This window comes from Pteropus alecto, unplaced genomic scaffold (assembly GCF_000325575.1).
Source record: "Pteropus alecto unplaced genomic scaffold, ASM32557v1 scaffold78, whole genome shotgun sequence".
Taxonomy (NCBI): domain Eukaryota; kingdom Metazoa; phylum Chordata; class Mammalia; order Chiroptera; family Pteropodidae; genus Pteropus; species Pteropus alecto.
Genome location: NW_006443124.1, coordinates 7,850,138 through 7,862,672, shown reverse-complemented (window position 1 = coordinate 7,862,672; position 12,535 = coordinate 7,850,138).

Sequence of the window (12,535 nt, the reverse complement as noted above, 5' to 3'; positions counted from 1 at the left end):
CTCCAGCGATTTTTATGAACAGGAAAATTTGAAACAACTGCCTTACATGATCCTCATAGAAATCATATAAATTAGGTAGGGCTAACACCATCAGCCCATTCTAGAAGTTCAGAAAATGAATATAGGAGAGGGTAGGTGGTTCTAAGATGACACATTTATATTGTAGCAGCTGGTAAAGGTATCGTTCAGAGAGGAGCTGGGCGTGGAAGGGGAAATGTAAAGAAAATTCCTGTCAGCCAGAACCTGTACATTCGGGCCTAGAGGATGGGAAGAATAAGATGACATGGAAAGTCTGACGTTGGCACAGAAAGATGGCCCAGGAGAGTGACTGCCATTAATACAGATGAAGTGGGCAAGGTGTTGGGTGTGAGAAGGAGAAAGTACAGTCAGTTCTCATCCTTCTCAAATTGCATATTTGCAGATTTGCCTGCTCACTAAAATGTGTTTGTATCCCCAAAAGCCACACTCAAGGTGGTTTTGCTGATATTCACAGATACACACAGAGCAGTAAAAAATTTTATTACCCAACATGTGTATTTCCAGCTGAGATGGAACAAAGCGACACACTGTCTTATTGTTTCAGCTCTCAAACCGTACACAAGTGTCCTTGCAACCTACTTACTTGTTCCACTTTTTTTTTTTTTTTTGCATTTTTGTGCTTTTTGTGGTTTATTTCTCTGTTTAAAATGGCCCCTGAGTGTGGTGCTAAAGTGCTGCCTAGTGTTCCTAAGCTCAGGAAGGCTGTGAGGCACCTTTTGGACAAAATATGTGTGTTTGATAAATTTTGTTTAAACATGAGTTATAGTGCTGTTGGGTGTGAATTTAATGTTAACAACTCAACAATGTATATTAAATAAAGTGTTTTAAAACAGAAGCAAACATAAAACAAGGTTACATATTGATCAATTGATGAAAGTGCTGTGATCTGAGGCTCACAGGAACCTATCGCTGTGTTGTCCTGGGAGCAGTGGTTCAGTGTTCACCAACTCACTGTCCGTGAGGCTTCATAGATCGTAACCACCAGGAATAACAAGAGTCATTTGTAATTATTGTAGCATCAGCAGCTGGAAGTATCTACACTGTACCAGTCTCTCTGTTCTTTAGTGTCACAGCTATTAATTTTTACAACGCATATAGTGTGTTTGGGATGATCTACATCAGTGGTCCCCAACCTTTCTGGCACCAGGGACTGGTGCTCCTATGAGAATCTAATGCCTGATGACCTGAGGTGGAGCTGAGGCGGTGATGCTAGCTCTGGGGAGCGGCCACAAATATAGATGATGCTTCGCTTGCTTGCCCGCCGCTCACCTCTTGCTGTGCAGCCCAGTTCCCAACAGACCACAGACCAGTACTGGTCCATAGCCCAGGGGTTGGGGACCCCTGATCTGCATGGTAAGGACTGGGAAACTGAGGCTCAAGTAATTGAGTTGATTTGAGGTCACTTAGTGAAGAAATGCCAAACGCTAGTTTGCCATAAATATTTCAGAGTCAAAACCAACAGGGCTTGCTTACTGTTGAGACAGGTGGGCAAGAAAGAAGGGAGAGTCTTAAAGATAATCCCAAGATGTCACGCCCCACTGACCAGGAAGGTGGTGGTGCCACTAGAAAGAACAGGCTAAGATTTTAGGTAGAAAAGCAGGACTTGATTTTACCTATGAATTTGGAAGTCCTCCCCCACAAAGATGCATTTGTAGTCATGGGAGAGAATGAGATATTACGCCCAGCCCCTAGAAGAAAGAGAATTTGAAGAACATTTATGTGTAAGGGAGTGGAAAGAAGAAAGGGAAACAAGGAAAGAGAACAAAGACCACAACCAGAAATAGGGAACAAATAAGGATATTGCAGGATAATGGAAGAAAAATGGGTTTTCAAAAAAAAGGCAAAGAGGAGATAGCCCATGGTGTGAGACACTCCGAAAGGTCAGGCAGCATGAAGATGGAGAAAAGGTCACCACATTTGCTGATAGAATGTCACTGGTGACCTTTGGGGGAGCAATTGCCATGACGGTAGGGGACAGAGACAGAGAAGGAAGCAGTGAGTAGGCCTGAGGACTGCTCTCTCGCATCTGCAAAAGGATGAAATGAAAGGAGAACTTTCAGAGGAGACGGGAACAACCTCGGAGACGAGGAGATGGAGTCCAGGAAATATGGAAAGGCAAAAGAAGACATCGTTTTGAAAACACAGAAAGGCCAAAGAGGGAAAGATTTGTCCCTCGGAAGGAGAGGGAGATATTTCTTCTTTTTGAGTCACTGTTCAACTTGTAGGAACATTCTTGGAGAGACAGAGAAATCTGAAGTTTTCAAGCCAACATTTCAATCAGTAACCAAAGTCATTCTGAAAGACAAAAGTGAATAAAATGCAAGGCTTTGGGATACCTACTATGTTCAGGTTTTTCGTCTATGATTGGAGAATGACAAGTCATTTTGGAAAATGACGTTTTTGGAGAACTACGCTATCACTTTAAACAGCTATAGGTACTTGGCTACTTTTAAAAAGTTATGACCTAGAAATCTTGTTGATTCTGCTTTTGCCATTAATAACAACTATTTAGGAGCTGGTGTTTTCAAGCAGACTTCTTGTTTAAGTTCTTTACAAATAAAACAAAAAATCACTTAAATCTCTCAAGTAGGTTAAATGTTTCCCATTCTCACTTGCCTGTTTTCCTTATGCGTCAAGAAACCTAGCAGACCTTTTATCTGCAGATGTCGCAGAGGCAAAACTTCAGCCAGGCTTATGTTAAATTGTCACACAACCCCAAATTAATAAGATCTGACTGCCTAACGCCACAGGCCTGCTGGACCTGAATGCCCTTAATTACCTTGCCCACGGGGATAGGAAAGTGGGCTAGGCGATTTTAGTGCGTCCTGGCTAAGCCTCCTCAGTGATAAAATGCTTCCAGATAGAGAATGTTCCAGACAGCCTGTTCCCTGGGAAATGCTGTATAGAAGCTGATGGGTAATAGCAGCTCACTCAGGCGAGCCCAGTCATGAAAATTGAGATATTAAAGTTTGATATGCTAGAGAAGCACTTCTAACCCTCGGTCCAGCTCGAAGCTGTCACTATCACTGCCCTGCCGCTGGGCGCAGAGGGGAATTGCTCACCATCACCTGATACCCCTGTTCAGGAGCCTCCAGCTTGGCCTCTTGGTACCCGGCAGCCCTCAGCCACACCCTTCCCCCAGGGTTTCTGCAGAGGCCTGACCTAGATTCCAAAGTCAGCTATGTCTTTTACCAGTGGTGCAGTTGTGGGCAACTTAACTAAGCATTTCTAAGCCTGTATAATGGTAGCATAAGGTCATTGTGAGAAGCAAATGAGTGTAAAACACTTAGCAGTGGGCAAGATGCATAATAATTAGGCTGCAAGGGCAGTGCTTACTTTACTCACTGAGTACTATTTGTTAGATGCTAAGCAATTGAATATTTCTAATTCTTTTTATTCTTTTCATCTCAGATTCTAGTAATATGTGCTCATTGTGACAAGTCAAACAATACAGAGGTGTACGAAGAAAACTTTCCCTTTCTAGCACCTCATCCATCCTCCCAGCAGTCTCCACTGCTGACTTTCGAGGGCATCCCTCATGCCTTTCTCTCTACTCACACTAACACGTACGTAAACATCAGGACTTTTCCCCCTATATGTGTATGTGTGTTGTTTCTGTTGTTGTTCTATAAAAATGGACTCATAGTGTCCTCAAACTTACTATTTCTGCTTTCATAAACATCTTTCTAGATCAATATTACAGATAACACTTGTTCTTTTGAATAGCCACATGTTATGTTAAATGGCCTATTAATAATATAATCAGTGCTTACTATATGCTACCATAATTGCCTCAAACAGCCTCCTATTGATGGAAAGTCTGGCTATTTATGGATTTGTTTCTCTAGCAAAAATATTGTCGTTTTTATTATTATTTCATTATAGGCATAAAACTGGGCCTCCTATAATATCATAGTTTAAATGAGAAACACCAGAATCCATAAGTCTCACAGTCTGCATTTTTTTTTCCTCCATTCTACCCGTATCTGCCTTCAGTCCCCCCACCTGCCCGCTCCGTCTCTCCTTGCTCTCCTTTCTTTCTCCAACCCCTCCCCAATCTGCTCTCCACGCAGTTCCTCCTCACAGCCCCGATAAACCTGGGAACAAGGGGACATTGAAGGCTTGTTTTCATTTGCGCTTTTTATTGGATCTGGCCTTCAGGGAGCCTGTAGTCATTTTTATGACAAACTATTAGTTGTAAGAGGGCTTTGCAAGCGTTAAGCAAAGGTCTTACGTAACTAATTACCAGGCTGTGCTCTACCTGCTAGGAGGGCACTGTGTCCCATCCTGATGGGGTCATTTTATTCCTTTAGTCTCTTCAGGAAATTAAGAAATTCCCATAAGCAGAAGAGAGCTTTTATTTCACTCTGGAGAAGCCGTTGGGAAATTTTTATTGTTGTTTTTTTTGTTTTATTGAGCTTTGCTTTACTTTTTTTTTTTTTACATTCTTTAATTTTTATTATTTTTATTTTTTAATATTTCAATTACAGTTAACATTTAATATTATATTAGTTGCAGGTGTACAGCAAAGTGGTTAGACATGCATATAACTTCTGAAGGGATCCCCCTTCCCATAAGTCTAGTAAAAAATTGAGAATTTCTGTCACAAGTTGCATTTTTTGACCTCAGGCTCAGATATTTGGAAACTGCTTTTGAGAGTTTAGTTTGCTTCCTTCATCCCACATCCTCTGCCTCTAGCACACGTGAAGACTGAGCTGATGTTAAGACCCGAAGGCTTGGCCCATCTACCTACAAAGGTGGCGCCCACAAGTGGCCAGCAGTGGACATAGAGTGGCAGGTGGAGAGGGATGGGACTGGTCCCTGGTTGAGGGCAAATTTGGCTTCTAGGAAAGGGAAGTACTATCTCAGATAAGCCTTAATGCCTCTGCTTTGCAAAGAGAAAATTAAATGTAGCCTAATCGCTATATTCAATTTAGCCTTTGGCATTTTAGCCACTTGTAATTTCAAAGTCTCTTCCAGGTATTGAGTTAAATTTATATTCTGTCATTATTTAAGAACTAGTCCTAATTCAGAGATCTTCCTCCAGGCTACCTACCTACCCATCCACCTACACACCCGCACACCCTCCCACCACCCCCCATCCCACACACACAGAATTATTCCAAGCTTGAGTCTGCCCACCAAATAGAAAGTGCAGAAGGATGGAAGAGGTGTCTACCTATGGGTGCCTCTCTAGGCACTCCTTCCCCACCCTCCTGGAACTGGAGGCATGGAAGCGTCGCCAGCCTTTGTTATACCCTCTGACTTGACCTTTGCTCTCTTGAGTGTCCTTGCAGCTACTGGGCACATTGGCCCATGACCATGTGACCTTCTCACTCACTCCAAGCCCACAGGAATCTGCCATGCCAACTCAGGCTTGAAGGAGGTTGGAGAGCAAGCCTTTTGCCACCTTCTTTCTCGCTTGACCACCCTGCCATCTCTGCTGCTTTGTTCATTTCCCCCAGGGCTGCTGCTTAGGAAATACCAATTATAAAGCGGGTACCAGACCCTGTGTTCATGGTCACCCAGAGAGGAGAGGACAGCCCAGAGACATAGCTCATTCTCCTTGACTTTCCCCAAAGCTCCCCTCTCTCTTCCCCAGTCTTATTTTATCCTCTGTCTTGATGTCAAAACCTACTAAACAAGTTGTACTTCATTTTCTGCTTGGTGCAGATCTAGAGGATCTGGTCCCAGGAAATATATCTTTTCTCACTTAGAAGATGAAGGATTTCATCTCTCTGATTATCAGCTATAAGCTTGCTTTTCCGTAATTGGACACACTGGTTGGGGAAGGGACTAGTGGATAACCAGACAGGGCAGGGAAGGCATCTTTTGGTGACACTGTACATCACCTTGTCCCAGAATTCCAGAATTAGCGACGTGACCATTTGCTCTATGTCGGTTTCCCATCTACTGGGGGAGGCAGTGTATCTGTGTGAGCAGTGGTTGTACCGTTTTTCACTGTTACATCCCTGACACTGCACAAGACCCGCCTTGCTGTAGGTGCTCAGGTAATATTCGCCGAATGGATGAAGGGGCCATCAAACCAGTGCCCAAGGTCAGAACCTGTGTGCCCACAAACGTGAGTTTTGCCAAACCTAGGGGGGCTGAATGGAACTCCTTCAGGTCCTCGTCTGAGGGCCAGAGCTGGTGCTGGAGGCCAGGACAGCTCTCACGAGCGGTTGGGAGGAGAGGACTAAGGATTTGGGGAACCAGGGATGACCTAGCAAAAGATGGAGAGGGAATGCCTGCTAACCAGAAGTCTCCTGGCCTGAGATGCAAGCATTCCTGTCTGAGTATTAGGGCAATTTTAGCTGTCATCAGTGGCCATTTTCTATACCTTAACTTGGATTGAATTCGTAAAGGAAGGGGAGAAAGGAATGTAAATCCCATCCACTTGGCTCTTTTCATTTGAAAAGGCTTTGTCTGTGTGCCTGGGTACACGTGACTAAAATCCACAAGTGTGGCACTCTCCATTTTTTTCTGGCATTTGTTATTCCCAATTTGATATGAGAGGCAGCATAATACAGTGTTTAAAAGCGTTTGAAATCCAAATTCTGCTACTTGTTAGCTTTGGGACCTGTTGCTAACCTCTCTAAGCCTCAGTTTCTTTATCAGCAAAACAAGGGAATGTGCTTGAAATAAACATTCAATAAATGTTAGCATATATAACGGGCAAAGAGAAAACACCACTCACACACTTGCCTCTCTTGCTCAGTTAGTCTCATAAACATGCTAACCCAATTTCATTCATTCATTCATTCATTCATTCATTCATTTTCTTACAAACTCATTCATAACACAGATCTTTCTTGAACCACTGCAATGTAGTTGCTAACACAGACTTTGGAGCTTCACTATCTGCGTTTAAATTCTTGCTCAAATACTTACTGCTGGGTCACCTTGGGCAAGTTACTTCTCTATTCCCCAAATTCTCATTTGAATAAGAGTGCATTAATAATATTTATTTCATAGGTGATTGTGAGGATTAATTAAATTAATGCATTAAGAGGGTGGAAAGCACCCACTAAATGTTAGTCCCTGTTATGAGCCAGGCACTGTACTAGAGGGTGGAATACAGTGGTAAGTAAAAATAGATGCAATCTCTGAACTAACAAAGCTTCTAATTCAGCAGTAAAGATGGTTTATAAAAATTATACAAATATTCTTACAATTATAGGAAGTGCTAAGGCAGCAATGTAGAGGGTGCAGTGGGTCGATGGAACAGAGACTTGATCTGGAATGGCTGGACAAAGGGCCTGGGGGAAGACTTCCCAGCAAAATGACAGTCAAGCCAACGTCTGAGGACTGGGGAGATTTGTCCAGGCAAAAGCAGAATTCTTTGTACTAATAGCAGGCACAAAGGCTCTGGTGTGGACAGGAGCATGGCAAAGTAGAGCAATTGAGACTAGGCTGGTGTTGCGTCAGGGGAGACAGAAAGTGACTAGGCTGGAGATGAGTGCAGCCTTTGGAATCAAGGTACAGATTTTCAACTTGATTCAGAGAGCATCAGAAGCTACCAGGGGAGCGGTGTGGATTCTCACTGCCTCATTCTATCTTTGGAGACACAAGATGAGATTAGGACTTGGCCCCATGGCCACTGAGTCATCTTAATGCCTTCCTTCAGTATATCTCTATTAGCAATCCATCTCAGGAGTCTCAAAGCCAGGGACGTATATGGGAAAACTCTAGTGGCTGGACGTTCAAGTCCTCAGCCATTCGTGTTTGGCATCCCCCATCAGAGGACTCACTTTTGGAAGAAAGTGATGACACATTTTTTTCTCCTCTAATCACAGCATAAGGTGTGATATAAAGTCACCCGCTCATGAATAGTGGACATTGACAATCAACAAGAGCTTATCACACCACGCCCAGCTCATGTTTCCTGGGGCCTTTAATGGCTTTGGCAGGTGGGGCTGGGGCAGAGGGCCTGCCTGTTGGGCTCCTTCCCGAAGCCCTGGCACTGCATGAGTCAAAGTTATTTCCAATTTAAGGAAACTGTGATGTTTCCAGAGACAAGGCACTGTGACACGGCTTAGTTTTATTTCTGCATTTTGCTATTAGCAGCCGTTTGTTCCCTCCTTTTGTACCTCTTTGAAAGCTTCTGATTCCCGAGAAGGACTGAAGCCATTTGCATTACAGTATGTTGTATTCCAGCCAAGGTGTCTGTGCTGGTGAAAACTTCCCTTGATCAAACACCTCAACTACTGTCGAGCATTTGGATCAGCACGCTTTCTTTGCGATGCCTGAGGAGTGTATTTCAAGAAGAAAACATTGCATTCTCTGTGTAACAAATCATACCTGTCAGTTAGGCAGCCCATCTCTGGGAGCATTAAGCAGGAGGCCAAATGCTCCGCTATCTTCCCTGGACCGCAGCTGATTTCAAGAGCACTGATTAAATGGCAAATGCAAAGTCTGTACAGACAAATATAGGTCATCTTCCCCTTTGATGGCAGAATTGCTATCGTGCAGCCGGAGCTCCTGCATGTCGGATCTCTAACAAGGTTTTGTTTTACATTCAAAACACAAGGAGGCTCACGGAACCTCCTGCCACCCACGTAGGCTCCTCTCTTAAGCTCCCCCTACATAAACGCGACCCTCTCCTCCCACAATCCAAGGACTTGAACCAAATGAAATGACAGTACAATTCAATTCGGATTCAGTTTAGGGAATATTTTGATTTTCTGGTTGAATAATTCTAGAAAAGATATGGGTTTAGTCCTAAATCCAACTGGCTTATTGGATTTATGTATTTAAAAACAACTTTGATTTGCTTCGTAGCTTTCTTTAAAATAACCTGAGCTCAATCTGATTCTGGAAATGAGTGCGAACTGGTCCCATTTTCTGCTCAGAGCTCAATTCGAGACCTTGTGTCCCACACATGAAGCTAAATGAAACTCAGTTCTGAAAAATAAATTGTTCAGGGTCTTTGTATGACTGTGCTTGGGATCGAGGAGAGTTGGAAAGGCCCAGGAAGCCCATTTTAAGCAGAGTTGGCCTACAGCCAGTTTTAATAAAAACACCTTTACTTTTGAGTGGTGATCGTAAGTACAACCTCCCATAGCACAAGAGAAACTATAGAATAGCAACTACCCTGAAAACTTAGCAGCCGATCTGAGCTCTTCTAGGAAATATAGACTTGACTGTGGCCCAATTCAAATCAATGATGGGCTGATGCTTCTCTCTGATCTTAGTGTATGTCTCATCTTTTCTTGATCCTTTATAGTCTATAAGTTCATTATTCCTCTTGCTATCCCCAGAACCAAGCATTGGGTCTACTATGTAATGGATGTTTGCTCTAGGTGAGTTGAATTGAATCCAAATCTTATCTTACAGATGTTAGGGTAAGATTTGGCTGCAAGGAACAGATAAATGGTATCTTAAATGAGATTGACAGTGGTCTCCCTGTTGTGTAAGAAGTTCAGAGCTAGGCGGTCCAGGGCTGGCCTGGCATCTCCATGATGGTCAGAATCCCCATTTTCCCTCTGCCCTGTGTACTGAGTGGCCCTCTCCTCCATCAAGGAAGGAGGGGGCGTGCCTGCTCACTCTTTTTTTTTTTCATTGCGAAATGTAGCACACATACAGAAAAATATTTAAAATACACACACACACACACACACACACACACACAGAGAACTGAATACATTGTCATAAACCAACGCGCGCGCGCGCACACACACACACACACACAGAACTGAATACATTGTCATAAACCGGACAAATGTGTAACCAATACCCAAGTCCATATTCTCTTTTAGGTCCCTGCCTAATCTCTCTCCTTACTACCTCAAATACACTCCATCCTGACTTCTGTAGTTGTCCGTTTATTACTTTTTAAAATAGTTTTGTCAGTTTAGTTTATTCCAATACACTACAGTATAGTAGTGTATAATATTGTCTGTTTTAAAGTGTTTTTATAAACGGAATTAAACAGCATGTGTTGCTGTTCATCTGATTTCTTCAGCTCAACATGTGTAAGAGGTTCACCCATGTCGCTGTGTGGTGAAATCATTTGTTTTTACTGTCGTGGAGCATTTTGGGTGGTGAACAGTGGTATCTCATTGTGCTACTAATTAACATTTTCCTGAGTATTAAGGTAGTTAAATACTTTTTAAATATGGATTTTAGCTGTTTGATTAACTTCTTTTGTGACTTACCTGCTCAGATCTCTCACTTTAAAATTCACATTGTCTGTTTTATTAATTGTAAGAACTCCTTGTGGATTCTGGGTACAGTATTACAAATATCTCGTCACACTCCATGGCTTATTATTTCACCGCCTAAGAGTGTCTGTGATGATAGAAGTCCTTACTTTTAATGGAGTCAAAATTATTAATTTTTTTCTTTATGGTTAGTGTTTTTGGTGCATGGTTAGGAAATCTTCCTATATCCCAGATCATAAATTTTCCCTCTATTTTCTAGAAGCTTTATTATTTTGTCCTTTATATTTAGATCTACAGTCCTTCTGGGATTTATTTTACATATGTGTAAGGTCAAGTGTTCCCTCCTGATACCCAGTAGTTCTGGTACCATGTATTATAAAGCCTATCACTTCCTCCGCAGTGCTACCTTTTACATTGACCAAGTGCTCGTATATGCATGTGTCTGTTTTTGAGCCCTCTGTTCCACTGATTTGTTTCTCTCTCCTGCTTCATTACCACATTGTAAAAATTATTGTAGCTTTATAGTAGATCTTGATATAAAGTAGAGCCTGTTCTTCCACTTGTCTTCAAGAGTGTCTTGGTTTTTCCTGGCTCAATGTTTTTCTCTATAAATTTCAGAGTCAGTTTGTCAGATTATACCCATACACATACATATACACCTCTTGATTGGCATTTCATTAAATTTATATATCACGTTTAGGGCAACTGACATCTGTAAAATACTGAGTTTTAAATCCATGAACATGACACATCCCTCATTTAGTTAGGTCTTCTTTAATTTTTGTCAAAGTTTTATAATTTTCTGTGTGAAGCTCTTACCCTTAGGCTATTCCCAGATGTTTGATCATTTTAACATGATTGTAATTGTATCTTTTAAAATCTCACTTTCTAACTGGTATATAGACATGCAATTAATGTTTATAATCTGATTTTGTAACCAACAATTTTTCTACACTCAGTTATTAATTGTAATTATTTCTCTGTGGATTGTTTGGGGTCTTTTACATATATAATTACATCTATAAATTTCATTAAGTAATATAGGTCTGATCCAGTTTTAAGTTTATTCTTGGGTCTATTTTATTAACTGCTTTTGTCTTTTTCTCATTTGGGCTGCTTGCTTGTGTTTGATTTGCTCTTTTTTTTTTTTTTTTTACCTTTTTCTTAAGATGGAAGTTTAGATCATCAATTTGAGTTCTTTCTTTACTAATAAAGCCTTTAAACTTATTCATCTAAGCAATGCTTCAGCTGCATCCCAAGATTTTTAGTATGTTTGTAGTTTTATCATTCCGTGAAAATGTTTTCTAATTTCTTGTGTGATTGATTGGTTTTAAATTTTTATTATGGTAGCATTGGTTAACGAAATCCAGTAAGTTTTAGGAGTATAATTCAGCAGTAAGGCATATATATTGCATTGTATGTTCACTGCTCGTAGTTAGAGTTCTTTCTGTCACCACATATTTGACCTCTTTCACCCTATCTACCATCCCCCACGCCACCCTCCACCCTGTGGTAACCGCCAGTCTCTTGTCTATGTCCATGTGTCTCTGTTTGTCCTGATTGTTTGTTGCTTTTAAGTGTATATCCCACATATAAGGGATATCATGTGGTTTTCAACTTTTTCTCTCTGGCTTATTTTGCTTAGCATGATTATCTCAAGGTCCATCCATGTTGTCACAAATGACAGTATTTCATCTCTTCTTATGGCTGAGTAATATGCCATTGTATATATGTACCATAGCATCTTTATCCAATCATCTATTGTAAGGCATTTCGTTTGCTTCCGTTACTGTTTTCCATAGTGGCTGTATCAATTTGCAGTCCCACCAGCAGTGTATGAGGGTTCCTTTTTCTCCTCATCCTCTCCAACACTTGTTATTATGTGGCCTGTTAATAACAGCTATTCTATCTGGTGTGAGATGGTACTTCATTGTGATTTTGATTTGTATTTCCCTAATAGCTAGCGATGTTGTGCATCTTTTCATATATTTTTTGGCCATATGTATGTCTTCTTGGGAGATATGTCTGTTCAGGTCCTCTGACCATTTTTTAATTGGATTGTTTGTTTTTTTGTTGTTATTGAGTCATGTGAATTCTTTGTATATTTTAGATATTAGGCCCTTATTGGAGGCATTGCTTGCAAATATCTTCTCCCATTTGGATGTTTGTCTCTTTACCTTGTTGATGGTTTCTTTTGCTGTACAGAAGCTTTTTAGTTCGATGTAGTCCCATTCATTAGTGGATGATAAAATTCATTTATTTTTGCTTTTACTTCCCTTGCCTTTGAGGCCAAATTCATAAAATCTTCTTTAAGTCAAAGGTCCTTGAGTTTA